The sequence below is a fragment of the Dendrobates tinctorius genome, unplaced genomic scaffold (assembly GCF_039654945.1).
Source record: "Dendrobates tinctorius isolate UK_male_01 unplaced genomic scaffold, ASM3965494v1 ptg000129l, whole genome shotgun sequence".
Lineage (NCBI taxonomy): Eukaryota > Metazoa > Chordata > Amphibia > Anura > Dendrobatidae > Dendrobates > Dendrobates tinctorius.
Genome location: NW_027361797.1, coordinates 45,891,805 through 45,908,704, shown reverse-complemented (window position 1 = coordinate 45,908,704; position 16,900 = coordinate 45,891,805).

Genomic DNA, 16,900 nt, shown 5'->3' with positions numbered 1-16,900 from the left:
TGGAATGTCACATGTCTGTGGGTAGGAAAACTGTTAAAGCTGATGAGAAACCACCACTGCATCTCATTGTGAGTCGATGTCCATAAGAAATGGAAGCCATTGATCATCTGAAGCTGGATTCCGGCCAGCGGGACAGGGCATAGCTACGTCTTAACCATCATCTTCTATCAGTTCACCAAATTTGAAGTGCCAGTCCCAGTGATGGATTTGACAGCCCAGACTACGCAGCGGAGGAGCAGGGAGAGGTAAACATTGCAAATGCTGGGGCCCTGCCCAAGCAAGGGGGGCCCACTCGTGGGCGTCGGCACTGGCACTGGGCCCCTCATAGTACGGCGGTGTGTCTGACGGCGGGTGTGCACCACCACCGTCAGAGACACTTGATTGCACTATGAGGGACCCTGTGCCAGTGCCCGCGCCCACGAGTCGGCCCACCCACCTGTCCAGGGCAATGGCACTCGCACAGTTGCGTGCGCTCGGTGGTGACCCCGGCCATTGGGGGGAGGAGGCTGCCCAGTTAGGGAGGTTTACAAAATGGCATATGTTGATGTGGGACATTCACCTGCTGCTAAAGGCGAAATTGGTCATGTCCCAGGAACAGGCGGACCAAAGAAAACAATTTTTCTGGCAACCTATGTGTCATCAGGGTAAGGTGGGACAAAATCCTTGAAACCCATGCATGGTTCATTTTAATGAAGGTTAGATCATCCACATTTTGGGTCGACAGACGGGTCCTTTTTTCTGTCAGTATTGATCCAGCAGCACTGAAGACTCTTTCCGATAGCACACTTGCAGCTGGGCATGCGAGCTCCTGTAAGGCATATTGTGCCAATTCAGGCCAGGTGTCCAGTTTAGCTGCCCAATAGTCAAATGGGAATGACCTGTGAGGGACAACATCGATATGGGAGGAAAAGTAGTTTGTAACCATACTTGACAAGTGCTGTCTTCTGTCACTTTCAATCGATGCAGTATTACCAGTCGTGTGAGCGGGATTTGAAAAATCAGTCCACAACATGGTCATGAAACCCCTGTCTCCAACGCCACTTCTGATGTGTCCACCACCAACACCGCTTCCAAGTTGCTCCCGGCCCCTACGGCTCGTGTGAGAACCATCACCGCTGCTGTGTGCTGGGAATGCCTCAACCAACCGGTTTACCAAAGTAACTTGTTTGTTAGCCAATATTAGGTCAAGGTTCTCCTGTGGCATGATGTTTTGGAATTTGCCTTTATAGCGTGGATCCAGGATGCTGGCCAACCAGTAGTCATCATCGTTCATCATTTTGGCAATGCGGGGGTCCCTTTTTAGGATCTGCAAGGCATAATCTGACATGTGGGCCAATGTTCCCGGTGTCAATGATGCACTGCGAGTGCTGGGTGGAGGAGCACTTTCTGGCAAATCCACATCCCTCCAGTCATGCACAAACCCTGTACCAGACCTTGCAAAGCCAACATTTTCTCTTGCCCCACGAGAAGCATCCTCCTCCCCTAAATATCCCCATCATCATCCTCCTCCTCTTCCTCTTCTTCCTCCACCTCGTCCACGACAGTTCCCTGACCAGACAATGGCTGACTGTCATCAAGGCTTCCATCCTCCTCTTCCTCCTCATCAACCTCGGCTGCAGATGCCTGCTCCTTAATGTGCGTCAAAGTTTGCATGAGCAGATGCATAAGTGGGATGCTCATGCTTATGATGGCGTCGTCAGCGCTTACCAGCCGTGTGCATTCCTCAAAACACTGAAGGACTTTACAGAGGTCTTTCAGCTTCGACCACTGCACACCTGTCAACTCCATGTCTGCCCTCAAAGTGCCTGCCCATGTATCCTCCCACAAATGCATTACGGCCTGCCTTTGTTCGCACAGCCGCTCAACCATGTGCAGGGTGGAGTTCCACTTTGTTACAAGGTCGATAATTAGGCGGTGCTTGGGAAGGTGGAGCAATCGCTGCAGCTTCTGCATACAACTGGAGCGTACCGGCGACCAGCGGATGTGCGAGCACAGTCTTCGAACCTTAAGGAGCAGGCCTGTTAAATCTGGATAATTACTGAGGAAGCACTGCACCAGCAGGTTCAAGGTGTGAGCCAAGCAAGGTATGTGTCTGAGTTTTGAAAGGGCTATGGCTGCCACAAAATTCCGGCCGTTATCACTAACTACCTTGCCTGCCTCAAGATGTAGACTGCCCAGCCATGACTCAGTTTGTCGCTGATAGTAGTCGGCCAGTACCTCTGCGGTGTGTCTGTCGCCCAAACACATCATCTGCAACACAGCCTGCTGACGCTTTCCACTAGCTGATCGATAGGGGGACACCTCGTTTGCAACACTGTCAACTGTGGATGCAGTGCTCATGCGACTGCGCTCTGTGGACCAGCTTTCGCTTCTGGAGGAGGAGGAGGAGGGTCGAACGCCTACAGCCAACTGTTTCCTATACCGTGGGCTAGGCAGCACTGTGCCACCACCGCTGAACCCTGCATCCACCACATTAACCCAGTGCGCAGTGATGGACATATAACGGCCCTGGCCATACCTACTGGACCATGCATCAGTTGTGAGGTGCACCTTTCCACTCACTGACAGCTTGAGTGCATGGACAATGCGGTCTTTCACATGAAGGTGGAGGGCTGGGATGGCGACTGGGTAGTTCATAACGTGGAACTGCGTAGGTCATTAGTTTGCAGAAAGCTGCGCTTTCAACCAACCGATAGGGCATCATCTCTAACGAGATTAGTTTGGCAATGTGGGTGTTCAAAGCCAGTGTACGTGGATGAGAGGATGAGTACTTTTTACAGATTACCTTTGCCTGATCATTAGGATTTTGTTCAAAAAAGTGCCACACTGCACTCTTCCTACTAGGGAAGATAGTTTGAGGCCTTGCACGCTGTGCTTTTTTGACCGTCTGGCCAAGCTGTCCTGCAATTTATTGGGTTTTTGTAACCCGTTTTTGGACTGCTCCGGGCCTGCCAGATAACAACTGTTGCGATGTCGATGCCTGCTGCGGATGCTCCTCCTCCTCTTCTGAGCTATTGGCAGCGGCACACTCTACCCCCAATGGATGCCAATCTGGGTCAACAACTGGGTCATCCATCACCTCCTCTTCAATGTCATGTGCACCTTCCTCTGTGTCACCGTGTATGGTGGTATAGTATGCAGGAGGGGGCAACTGAGTTTCATCAGGGTCAGATTCTGGCTCAGTAAACTGCGAGGACATTGTAGTGCTCTGAGTGAATGTACCAGCAGATAAATCTAGCAGTGGCTGTGTATCAGTGCACTCCATGTCAGATTCATCTTGGAGTGGGTAATTTATGATTTGACTTGATAACCCAGGCATGGTATGTGAAAACAGCTCCATGGAGTAATCTGTAGTGTGGCCTACCGCATCCTTCAATTTTGGTTGGGGTGAAGGTCACAAGGAAAGGTGTGGTTCATGACCATGAGCCTCCAATGACGACTCAGTGCTTTTATTTTTTAAAACTTCAGAAGAGGAGGCGATAGAGCTGGAGGCTGAGTCAGCAATGTAAGCAAAAAAACTTGTTCTTGAATCTCCGGCTTTAAAAGCGGTTTACCTACTCCCAGAAAAGGGAGCTTTCGAGGCCTTGTGGAGCCAGACGATGACGCAGCCTCAACACCTCCAGTATTAGGTGCTATTTTGCTTTTGCCACTACCAGCAGATCCACCACCAACACCAACACCATCATTGCCAGCTGCCAACCCCCACCCACTTCCACGGACTCTTCCACCACACTTCCTCATTTTTTGGAAAAATTTACCCAAATTTACACCAACTCTCTGGTACTGTAAAACAAGGTACAAGGTGTATATAGTACAGGGGAGAATTATAATGTCTCTACACTTCAGGAGACTGTGGGATTCAGTCGGGCCCTGTTTATTTAACACCACAATATGACAGGCAGATTCTCTATGCTGTTAGAAGGGTGTATAGAGGACTGTGTAGAATTGGAATGTCTCTACACTTCAGGACACTGTGGGATTCAGTCAGGCCCTGTTTATTTAACACCGCAATATGACAGGCAGATTCTCTATGCTGTTAGAAGGGTGTATAGAGGACTGTGGAGAATTGGAATGTCTCTACACTTCAGGACACTGTGGGATTCAGTCAGGCCCTGTTTATTTAACACCGCAATATGACAGGCAGATTCTCTATGTTAGAAGGGTGTATAAAGGACTGTGGAGAATTGTATGCATGGCTCCTCATTCTATCCTGGTATACATTACTCCTCATCCCTATCTTTGTATGCATGGCTCCTCATCCCTTTCCTTATATGTATGGCTCCTCATCCCTTTCATTATATGTATGGCTCCTCATCCCTATCCTTGTATGCATGGCTCCTCATCCCCATCCTTGTATGCATGTCTCCTCATCTCTATCATGCTATGCATGGTTCCTCATCCCTATCCTGGTATGCATTGTCCCCTCATCCCTATCCTAGCATTCACGGCTTCTCATCTCTATCCTTGTATGCATGGCTCCTGTTCCCTATCCTGGTGTGCATTGTCCCCCTCATCCCTTTCCTTGTATGCATGTTTAGGATTTGGCCACGACAGTAGTTGTGACTGAGTTTAGAGGGCTCTGTATGCCCTGGCCTTCCCCTACATATAAATCAGTCTTTTGGCAACATACTTGCCTGCTCATTCCCTGTGACATCAGGGTCTCCACTTTGTTCCCTGTGGTTACCTCCGGCTGCTTCTGAATAAACAGAGACACAGTCCAGGTGCAACTCAAAATGCAAAACTTTACTCTCATATCTTCTCAGCTCATCCAGATCCGTGACAGCATTAACAGCTGATTCCCATTACCGTATATACTCGTGTATAAGCCGAGATTTTCAGCACATTTTTTTGTGCTGAAAATGCCCCCTCGGCTTATACACGAGTCATTCAGTGGGGGAGGGGGAGCGGCGGCAGGACCCGGGACTGGGAAGTCATACTCACCCCTCCCATGCCTTGCTGAACGTCCCCTGCATCCTCCTTGTCCCAGCGCTGACCGCTTCTTCCAGCCTTCAGCGGTCATATGGTGCCGCTCATTAAGCTCATGAATATGGACGCCCATGGGCATGGAAGCATATTCATGAGCGGTACCATGTGACCGCTGGAGGCAGGGTGAGTATAAAGGAGGTGAACGGGGGCTGCACAGAGGAGGACGGGGGCTGCACAGAGGAGGACGGGGGCTGCACAGAGGAGGACGGGGCTGCACAGAGGACGGGGGGCTGCAAAGAGGAGGATGGGGGGGATGCACAGACGAGGACGGGGGGCTGCACAGAGGAGGACGGGGGCTGCACAGAGGAGGTCGGCGGCTGCACAGAGGTCGGGGCTGCGCAGAGGAGGTCGAGGGCTGCACAGAGGAGGACGGGGGCTGCACAGAGGAGGACGGGGCTGCACAGAGGACGGGGGGCTGCAAAGAGGAGGATGGGGGGGATGCACAGACGAGGACGGGGGGCTGCACAGAGGAGGACGGGGGCTGCACAGAGGAGGTCGGGGGCTGCACAGAGGTCGGGGCTGCGCAGAGGAGGTCGAGGGCTGCACAGAGGAGGATGGGGGCTGCACAGAGGAGGTCGGGGGCTGCACAGAGGAGCTCGGGGGCTGAACAGAGCAGGCCGGGGGCTGCACAGAGGAGGACGGGGGCTGCACAGAGGAGGACGGGGGGCTGCAAGAGGAGAATGGGGGCTGCAAAGAGGAGGACGGGGGGCTGCATAGAGGAGGACGGGGGCTGCAAAGAGGGCATTGGAAGCACAGAGTACGGGTGCAGCACGGAGGAGGATGGGGAGGACAGGGAGCTGAGCTATACATAGAAGGGGGAGCCGAGCCACGGGTACTGGGAGGGGGGAGAGCCACACAGAGCAGGACAGGGATGAGGGGACAATGTACACCCGGCTTATACTCGAGTCATTAAGCTTACCCAGTTTTCCATGGAAAAATTAGGGATCTCGGCTTATACTCGGGTCGGCTAATACTCGAGTATATACAGTATATGTTACTTCAACCTTCCCTTCACACCTCTCCCTGTCACACGACTCGAGACCTGGTCCCACCGCATCACATGGTTTTCCAGTGTCCTCCCTGGTCAGATTCTCCCGTTTTGGGGGTTGCCTCAGCCATTTTGCCCGGCTTTGAAGGCATCAGCTCACGCGATCATCTGCCACATAGTGAGTAACCTGCTCATTTGTGACTTCGCCTGTAGCTCTCTCTTCAATAGCTCTAGACCCTGCTGTAGATGTAATTATGCTACAGTTGTGGCCAAAAGTATTGACACCCCTGCAATTCTGTCAGATAATACTCCGTTTCTTCCTGAAAATGATTGCAAACACAAATTCTTTGGTATTATTATCTTAATTTAATTTGTCTTAAGTGAAAAAGCACAAAAGAGAATGAAGCAAAAAGCAAAACATTGATCATTTCACACAAAACTCCCACAATGGGACAGACAAAAGTATTGGCAACCTCAGTCTAATACTTGGTTGCACAACCTTTAGCCAAAATAACTGCGACCAACCGCTTACGGTAACCATCAATGAGTTTCTTACAATGCTTTGCTGGAATTTTAGACCATTCTTCTTTGGCAAACTGCTCCAGGTCCCTGATATTTGAAGGGTGCCCTCTCCAAACTGCCATTTTTAGATCTCTCCACAGGTGTTCTATGGGATTCAGGTCTGGACTCATTTCTGGCCACCTTAGAAGTCTCCAGTGCTTTCTCTCAAACCATTTTCTAGTGCTTTTTGAAGTGTGTTTTGGGTCATTGTCCTGCTGGAAGACCCATGACCTCTGAGGAAGACCCAGCTTTCTTACACTGGGCCCTACATTATGCTGCAAAATTTGTTGGTAGTCTTCAGACTTCATAATGCCATGCACACGGTCAAGCAGTCCAGTGCCAGAGGCAGCAAAGCAACCCCAAAACATCAGGGAACCTCCGCCATGTTTGACTGTAGGGACCGTGTTCTTTTCTTTGAATGCCTCTTTTTTCTCCTGTAAACTGTATGTTGATGCCTTTGCCCAAAAAGCTATACTTTTGTCTCATCTGACCAGAGAACATTCTTCCAAAACGTTTTAGGCTTTTTCATGTAAGTTTTGGCAAACTCCTGGCTTTTTTATGTCTCAGGGTAAGAAGTGGGGTCTTCCAGGGTGTCCTACCATACAGTCCCTTTTCATTCAGACGCCAACGGATAGTACAGGTTGACACTGTTGTACCCTCGGACTGCAGGGCAGCTTGAACTTTTTTGGATGTTAGTCGATGTTCTTTATCCAACATCCACACCATCTTGCGTTGAAATCTCTTGTCAATTTTTCTTTTCCGTCCACATCTAGGGAGGATAGCCACAGTGCCATGGGCTTTAAACTTCTTGATGACACTGCGCACGGTAGACACAGGAACATTCAGGTCTTTGGAGATGGACTTGTAGCCTTGAGATTGCTCATGCTTCCTCACAATTTGGTTTCTCAAGTCCTCAGACAGTTCTTTGGTCTTCTTTCTTTTCTCCATGCTCAATGTGGTACACACAAGGACACTGGACAGAGGTTGAGTCAACTTTAATCCATGTCAACTGGCTGCAAGTGGCTGATTTAGTTATTGCCAACACCTGTTAGGTGCCACAGGTAAGTTACAGGTGCTGTTAATTACACAAATTAGAGAAGCATCACATGATTTTTCGAACAGTGCCAATACTTTTGTCCACCCTCTTTTTTATGTTTGGTGTGGAATTATATCCAATTTGGCTTTAGGACAATTCTTTTTGTGTTTTTTCATTTAAGACAAATGAAATGAAGATAATAATACCAAAGAATTTGTGTTTGCAATCATTTTCAGGAAGAAACTGAGTATTATCTGACAGAATTGCAGGGGTGTCAATACTTTTGGCCACAACTGTATATCACTGACTTCAGATTGGCTGGGTTCTTTCCCTGAATGCAATGTTATCTATTCCGTACTTGGGCACTTAAGCCCGTCTGAGCTCAATGGGTGCTCAGGCCCCTCTGAACACTATCCAGGAAGCTCCCTTCCCCTATACTCAGTGACACCTCCTATAGTAACTATTTACACTATTGCTAAGCCTAAATCCTATGTTATATTATCTCCATCTAGTGGTCTAATACCAACATTTGACTTTCCCTGTATAACACATATATAGGAACATTATTTACACACTTTAGAGCAGCATACAATACACATCTTAAAGGGAAGGTGCTGTGTTTTTTCATAATTTAATGTAAAAAAGAAAATAGTATGAAAAGATATTGTCCCCTAAGCTTGACTCAGTGGTGTGTATGGTTTGTTTTTTTACTGTATTAATGCAGCCACTGGGGGCAGCCATCTTACCTTTCTGGCTGCTGAACGACACTTTCCATGCTCATTTACAGTAGTCCCTGGGCATAAGAGATAACAGTCGGCTCCAAACCCTATCTCTATCATTGCAGCAGCTGTGAACTGGGCACGCCTCTGTGGGCAGCTCAATTCACAGCTTTAGGTGTGGCCAGGCGCCATTTTATTAGAGCCCAGTGCTTTCCTTTTAGCTCCATTTACACTCTATTGCAAGCCTTGGATGCTGTACTGTTCCACCATAACGGCTTGGATGTTCACTCTGCACATACCAGCTGCAGGAGAGGAACCAGAATGAGCTCCTGGAGACCGAGCTGGTCTTTCCAAAACACCCGACCAGCTGCAGCCCCTGCTGTTGGAAAACATAGGAGCTGCTCCCTGCTGTTTCAAAATACTTGGCAATCTGCTGGACATCTAATCCTCTCCTGTGTGATACTGACTGCTGAGCCATGTATCTAATCCTCTCTTGTGTGATACTGACTGCTGAGCTGTGTATCTAATCCTATCCTGTGTGATACTGACTGCTGAGCCGTGTATCTAATCCTCTCCTGTGTGATACTGACTGCTGAGCCATGTATCTAATCCTATCCTGTGTGATACTGACTGCTGAGCTGTGTATCTAATCCAATCCTGTGTGATACTGTGTGCTGAGCTGTGTATCTAATCCTTTCCTGTGTGATACTGACTGCTGAGCCGTGTATCTAATCCTATCCTGTGTGAAAATGACTGCTGATCCGTGTATCTAATCCTCTCTTGTGTGATACTGTATGCTGAGCCATGTATCTAATCCTATCCTGTGTGATAGTCTGCTGATCCGTGTATCTAATCCTATGCTGTGTGATGCCGACTGCTGAGCCGTGTATCTAATCCTCTCTTGTGTGATACTGTCTGCTGAGCCGTGTATCTAATCCTATCCTGTGTGATACAGTCTGCTGATCCGTGTATCTAATCCCATCCTGTGATACTGACTGCAGAGCTATGTATCTTATCCTCTCCTGTGTGATACTGTCTGCTGAGCCGTGTATCTAATCCTCTCTTGTGTGATACTGTCTGCTGAGCCGTGTATCTAATCCTATACTGTGTGATACTGACTGCTGAGCTGTGTATCTAATCCTATCCTGTGTGATGCTGACTGCTGAGCTGTGTATCTAATCCTCTCCTGTGTTATACTGACTGCTGAGCCATGTATCTAATCCTATAATGTGTGATACTGACTGCTGAGCTATGTATCTAATCCTATCCTGTGTGATACTGACTGCGGAGCCGTGTATCTAATCCTCTCCTGTGTGATACTGACTGCGGAGCCGTGTATCTAATCCTCTCTTGTGTGATACTGTCTGCTGAGCCGTGTATCTAATCCTATCCTGTGTGATACTGTCTTCTGAGCCATGTATCTAATCCTATCCTGTGTGATGCTGACTGCTGAGCTGTGTATCTAATCCTCTCTTGTGTGATACTGTCTGCTGAGCCATGTATCTAATCCTATAATGTGTGATACTGACTGCTGAGCTGTGTATCTAATCCTATCCTGTGTGATACTGACTGCGGAGCCGTGTATCTAATCCTCTCCTGTGTGATACTGACTGCGGAGCCGTGTATCTAATTCTATCCTGTGTGACACTGACTGCTGAGCTGTGTATCTAATCCTCTCCTATGTGATACAGTCTGCTGATTCGTGTATCTAATCCTATCCTGTGTGATACTGTCTGCTGAGACGTGTATCTAATCCAATCCTGTGTGATACTGTCTGCTGAGCCGTGTATCTAATCCTATCCTGTGTGATGCTGACTGCTGAGCTGTGTATCTAATCCTCTCTTGTGTGATACTGTCTGCTGATCCATGTATCTAATCCTATCCTGTGTGATACAGTCTGCTGATCCGTGTATCTAATCCTCTCTTGTGTGATACTGTCTGCTGAGCCGTGTATCTTAACCTACCCTGTGTGATACTGTCTGCTGAGCTGTGTATCTAATCCTATCCTGTGTGATACTGACTGCTGAGCTGTGTATCTAATCCTCTCCTGTGTGATACTGACTGCTGAGCCATGTATCTAATCCTATAATGTGTGATACTGACTGCTGAGCTGTGTATCTAATCCTCTCCTGTGTGATACTGACTGCAGAGCCGTGTATCTAATCCTCTCCTGTGTGATACTGACTGCGGAGCCGTGTATCTAATTCTATCATGTGTGATACTGACTGCTGAGCTGTATATCTAATCCTCTCCTGTGTGATACTGACTGCTGAGCCGTGTATCTAATCCTATCCTGTGTGATACTGTCTTCTGAGCCATGTATCTAATCCTATCCTGTGTGATGCTGACTGCTGAGCTGTGTATCTTAACCTATCCTGTGTGATACTGTCTGCTGAGCTGTGTATCTAATCCTCTCCTGTGTGATACTGCTGAGCCATGTATCTAATCCTATAATGTGTGATACTGACTGCTGAGCTGTGTATCTAATCCTCTCTTGTGTGATACTGTCTGCTGAGCCGTGTATCTTAACCTATCCTGTGTGATACTGTCTGCTGAGCTGTGTATCTAATCCTCTCCTGTGTGATACTGACTGCTGAGCCATGTATCTATTCCTATAATGTGTGATACTGACTGCTAAGCTGTGTATCTAATCCTATCCTGTGTGATACTGACTGCGGAGCCGTGTATCTAATCCTCTCCTGTGTGATACTGACTGCGGAGCCGTGTATCTAATTCTATCATGTGTGATACTGACTGCTGAGCTGTGTATCTAATCCTCTCCTATGTGATACAGTCTGCTGATCCGTGTATCTAATCCTATCCTGTGTGATACTGACTGCTGAGCGGTGTATCTAATCCTTTCCCGTGTGATACTGCTCTCCTGAAATACTCTGTTGTTGTGAGTTCATTTTCCCCTTCACTACTGAGGCCCGAGGAACTCCCTCTTCTGGTAAAGAAAGGTAGTGAGCCTGATTATCAAACACCTGAGTCTGATGATGATGACTGGCTGAGTGGAGTTACTGACTGGATATAAGGCTGCCGACGCCCTTCTGCCCTGCGGGTGATTTCTCTGTGGGATCCTTGGAGACCAGTCTGAATTCCTGCTCCTCTAAAGCTAAGTTTTCTGCTCGGCCTTTTGCATTTGTGCTTAGACTTTGTTTTGCTTTGTTTTTCTGGATTTCTGCCATTCCCTGCTGGGGTGTGCTGAATTCCTTTAGCTCTGTCTTCTGAAAATACCTGAGTGCTGATTTAGTTTTTGAAGCCTAGCTGCTTCAGGGTCTTTTTCATATCAGCTTGTTGGCTTATGTCTTTGATAGGGTTTTGGCAGATTGCAGACAGCAACCTTCCTTTCCTGTTCTGTTTAGCTAGCTTGGGCCCCATCGTTTGCTCAGCCTATCTTTCTATCTGTGTGAGTGTTTTTTCATCTTGCTTCACCGTCATTATATGTTGGGGGCTGCCTTTTGCTTTGGGGTCTGCTCTGGGGCAGTTTACATTTCCTTTTCTGTCTTTAGGCTATTTAGCGCTCCGGCTGTGATAGAGGGGTCTAGGGCATCGTAGGAACCCCCCACGGCTACTGCTAGTTGTGTTGATAGGTTCAAGGGTCTGCAATCTGATAGCTGCCATCTTCTGTGGTTTTCTGGACGTAGCTTCTATTTTTGTGTCTGCCTCCTACGGTGACTCAATCATAACACTCTGTGCTGCTGTCACCCTGCTGGTTTTATGTGTGAACTATATGGCGGCATTATGTGTGAAGTATATGGCGGTATTATGTGAGAATACTATGGCAGCATTATCTGCTAAAAGGGGACCCTTTCTAGGGTGGTTCTGGCTGAGCACCTGCACACGGGTCAGGGGTAATAGATGCAGTCAGGGGAGGGCTGGTGAGGCAGCTGAAGAGAGGGGTCTCATTCTGATCTGAGGAGGGGAATGGGGTCTCTGCATGCAAAGTCTGGATCAGAACAGGCCATCAATCAGCAGAAACGTTTCCTGATTTCTGTGGTGCTGTCACCCTGCTCCTCCCCATATATCTCCCTCTGTGCCCCCCATAGACCAGCGCACTGCTCTCCTGAAATACTCTGTGCTGCTGTCACACTGCTCCCAGAATCCTTGCTGCCTGCCATCCTCAGTGACCGAAGACCCCATTCCTCTCCTCAGATCCTGTCCTGGCGATGTGTGAAAGCGAGGCGACAGGGGCCTGATGTATGGTGGAAGGAGCAGGGTGACAGCAGCACAGAGTATTTCACATGGATGGACCGTCAGCTTGTCTGCGCCACAGAAATCCAGGAAACATTTCTGCTGATTGGTGACCTGTTCTGCTCCAGACTTTACATGCAAAGACAGTCAGTAACTTTGTAGGCCCCATCAAAATGGCTGCTCACTGTGTTCCTACATGTCATCCTCTCTTTTCCTTTAGCAGACACCAAGAAGGGGAGGAGAGGAGTGACATCACACTCATGTCAGCAGATTCCGCCCATAATTACTGCAAGGCAGTAATGTGAGCTAGTTGTACACTAGGTTTTTATGCGAAATTTCAGTAGCTGCTCCCCCTAGTATTAACAAGTGGAAATGCCAAACTTTTTAAAATTATTTTTCATAGTTTGCAAAATTAAAAACAAATGATAATATTTTTTAAGAAAATGTAAACATTAATTCTTTACATTTTTTCAATTGCAGAAAAAAATTATTTTGGATGGCAGGTTACCAGAAAATGCGTGGAGCAGCTGGAAGTGACCCCATTCTTAAACAGGTGGGGCCCAGGAGAAAAAGTCGTGTGCAGCTGCCCGGCGTCATTACGTGACACGGCGACAGCACCGATGCACCACTGCTGCACCTGGCACTGCGGCGGCATAGGTCGCATAGAGTGGAAATGGCAGCAGGAGGTTAAAAGAATCCGACTGGATGACACGACGATGAGATCAGCGAGAGGTACCTGCCACCTGTGGAAGGAAGTCACCGACGGCTGTCGGAGTCTGAGTCATCACATCACAGCAAGCAGGAACACAATCTCCCGGAGCCAAAACCAGTGACCACCCTGACGGAGCACCTGCCGGAGGAACATGCCGCAACGGAGTCACAGTAGGCAGAACTTTTGTGTTTGGAGCCAGAACCACAGCTGCAGCAGGGGACCGGAAACAGAGACCACCCTTGAAGAGCCTGGGCCAAAAGTAAAGGCCGCGCCTGGACTTTGGCAGCAGGAACTGAAGAATGGAGCTGCGCCCACGGAGGGATCTGACACCTGTGGGACAGCTAATTCATCAAGGCCTCCAGCGGTGGGAGTACAGCGACTCCTGACACAGGAAGGACCCAACCCAAGCTGGGACGAGTGAGGACGGAGCGTCACGACCAAGGTGAGTGAGCCCCGACCCTTGAAATCAAAGGGCTGGTCCTTACCGTGCTCCTTTACTCCTCCAGGGTGTAAAATTCTTCGGTCCCCTGTCCCAGGGAGCACCCCTTTATTTGTCCCACAGTCATCAGGCACGGGAGAACAGGCCTATTATTATTAATATTATTTATTTATATAGCGCCATTAATTCCATGGTGCTGTGCATGAGAAGGGGGGTTACATACAAAGTTATAGATATCGTTAACAGTAAACAAGTTTACAATGACAGACTGGTACAGAGGGGAGAGGACCCTGTTCTTGCGGACTTACCGGCCCATGCAAGGTACAGGTGCAGAGTCAGGCGCTCCCTGGGTTTGCAGAGCAGGGCCAGTTTTTACTCCCAGGACAGTCCGCATGGATAGCGGACATAATTGCTGAAAAGAAACAACAGGAGAAGGAGATTTGGGCCCAGTTACATCAGCACGGGGAGGGCGCTATGGCTGGACAATTGGTCTACACCAATGTGGATCAGGGGTACGGTTTTATCCGGGAGGCAGGGACTAATGATAAAGTTTATATTAATGCTGCCTCGGTAAAACATGGGAGACCCCTAATGGAAGGAGACTGGGTCTCCTACTTCAAAGAGGACAGCCCCAGAGACTACTGCGCAGTAGTGGTGACATTGTGCCAGGAGAATGACAGATTGGAACTATATGCGGGCCCACGACAGGAACGATTAGTGCCTCGTGCGTCATCCGCCTCCAGCACTACCCCTGCTGCAATCTGGCAGCCCACGGACTCTGCAGCCCTCTTCAGCCTGTACGCGGGCATGGAGCCCTGATGAGAAGGCGGCACGGGACGCGTGCCGATGAACAATGTGTATAATAACTGTGCTCTTGTTGCACTCTGCTATATAAGCATATTTTGGGACAGTTCTGCGTCTCCACTGGTAAAAACCCCATATGCGCTTCCAGAGACGGGAGCAATGTCATTGTGTTGAAAGTACGTTTTTCTTGTTTTGTTGTGCTTTTCTGCTGGATAGAAGAACTTCACTTTACTGCAGCAGCAGAACGGTGTACAGGCTGCAGCAACAGACTGTCCGTAATACAGGTGGCCTACACATCAGCGGAAGGACGGTGCTCTGCTCAAAGGAAGGGGGGATTACCCTCTAAGACGGTGGACCCTACTGATAGGGGTCACTAAATGGAACATTGGTGCTAATATGGACACCATCTGAGGACTGTCAAGAAGAGCACTTATTTTAACAATGTAGTGTACAGTTACTCTTTACGGACTCGGCTCTATGACCTTTCCCTGCGCATGCGCACTGTAGGAGCGCGGTGCCGAGGAGACTGTGTGGATGATGCAGGGACGCGTTATCTACACGAAGCAAGCAGGAGGACGGGTATCTTAAGAAGATGGGTAGCGCCAGGCCAAGAAGAGCGACACCCCTCGGACCGGACCGCCATGCAGGTGAGTATAATAAGTTATTTTTCTTCTCTCTTAAAGTTTGGGTTGGGGGCAGATATACAGCATGATAGAATGCTGTATATCAGCCCTGAAAGGTGGTGATCGTAACTTATATTGGCCAAAACTGGCGATGGGTTGCCTTATATGGACATCTGTGTTTTGATTTCCCTTCCTCTGTGGATTGGATGGGTTGTTGCCGACATCTGATGAGAATTTCATGTCAATAGCACCTTTAAAAATATATTAACTTAGAACATTGGTGACGTGATTAATGCTACTTTCTCTGACGCACAAGCCTTCGTTAAATGGGTAGAAGAATAAATAATGATAAATATGACTTCAGCACCTTCCTATCACTGGAATATTTGGATTATTCACTGACTGTGACTACTACTCCGATTTTCTATGTGCCTCAGCACTGTAATATTACACCACAATCAGTTTTAGGACTTTTTCTATCCCCATGGGTAATGAGCTGCGTGCTCGGACCTCTTATCATATGATCTCTCTGAGAAAGCTACCTAGCGAAACGTACGTCCGAGTTCTGGGGTTTTCCATTCATGCATTGGTCTCTTTTTTACGGTTTGTGTCATTACTGCATAGCCAGTAAGATTTATTTCACTATATTTAATTAATCATTTCCCTGTTCTATTTATGATCTGTACGGATTCGCTGAAATTGTATTTTTTGCTATATACAGTAAGTATAATTTTAGAGGATACAACACCATTATCATTATTCCTATCCCCCATATGTTTTTCTTTGTGAACTTTCTTTGTTGCTCAGCTTCCCTCCATTTTAATATTTTTTAATTATATATATTATAGAAGATGAAGAGCTGAATTTCTCCATCTTCTCCACCCACTGTGCGAGTACATCAGGTGCAGTGTGATGTTTTACTTGCACTCATAGACTTGAATGGGCGAGTGCGATCCGACCATCGGACACACTTTCAGCTCGCTGCGATTGTTCTCTCATTCTGAATTGGCAGGAGAAGAAAATCTCAGCTCTGCTCTGCCCCATAGTGTAATATTGGTCCGAGTGCAAACCAAATGTTAATTGGATCGCCCTTGTCCGAATTATACACTCGTGTGAGTGAGTCCTTAGTAGGATTACAGTCACACCTGATTTTATAGGTTTTCTTTTAGATTTTCCTACTTTTACACATTATAACCTGTTGTTTTTTCTCTTCCGGCATAGTTGTATGAGGCCTCATTTTTTGTGGTGTAAGTTGATGTCTTTATTCGTACAAATTTGAGGTTTATAGAATTTTTTTATTGCATTCTATTCTGATTTTTGGGAGGCAGAATGAACAAAAAATAGCAATTTAAGATTTATTCTTCAGGTCTGTACAATTCCAGTGATAACAAGTTTATAAAGGTTTTGTTTAGGTTTTCCTACTTTCACACACTAAGAACAATTTTATAGGAAAAAAGTTTACTTTGCCATATTCTGAGAACTATAACTTTTTTACATTTTTTTTAATTGCAGGGAATGTATTTAGATACATTTTATCACATTTTGTCTCTTTTTGTAATGATGAACAACTCAGCATTTTTGCTTTTTTATGGTGTTAACACTAAGGGTTAAATAGTGTAACGGCTTTAAAATTTACCGTATATACTCGATTATGAGCCGAGGCACCTAATTTTACCTATGTACAAGTTGCACCCTTTATCTAAAAATACACGCCCCTGGAAGAAGGCTAGTCACCGAAACGCGCGTAGGGACCCGGCAGCACGATTTTCTTTAGGTAAATAAGCCGTTGTATCTATACCTAATAATGTAGCACCTTATTTTTTACCATATATATTGCA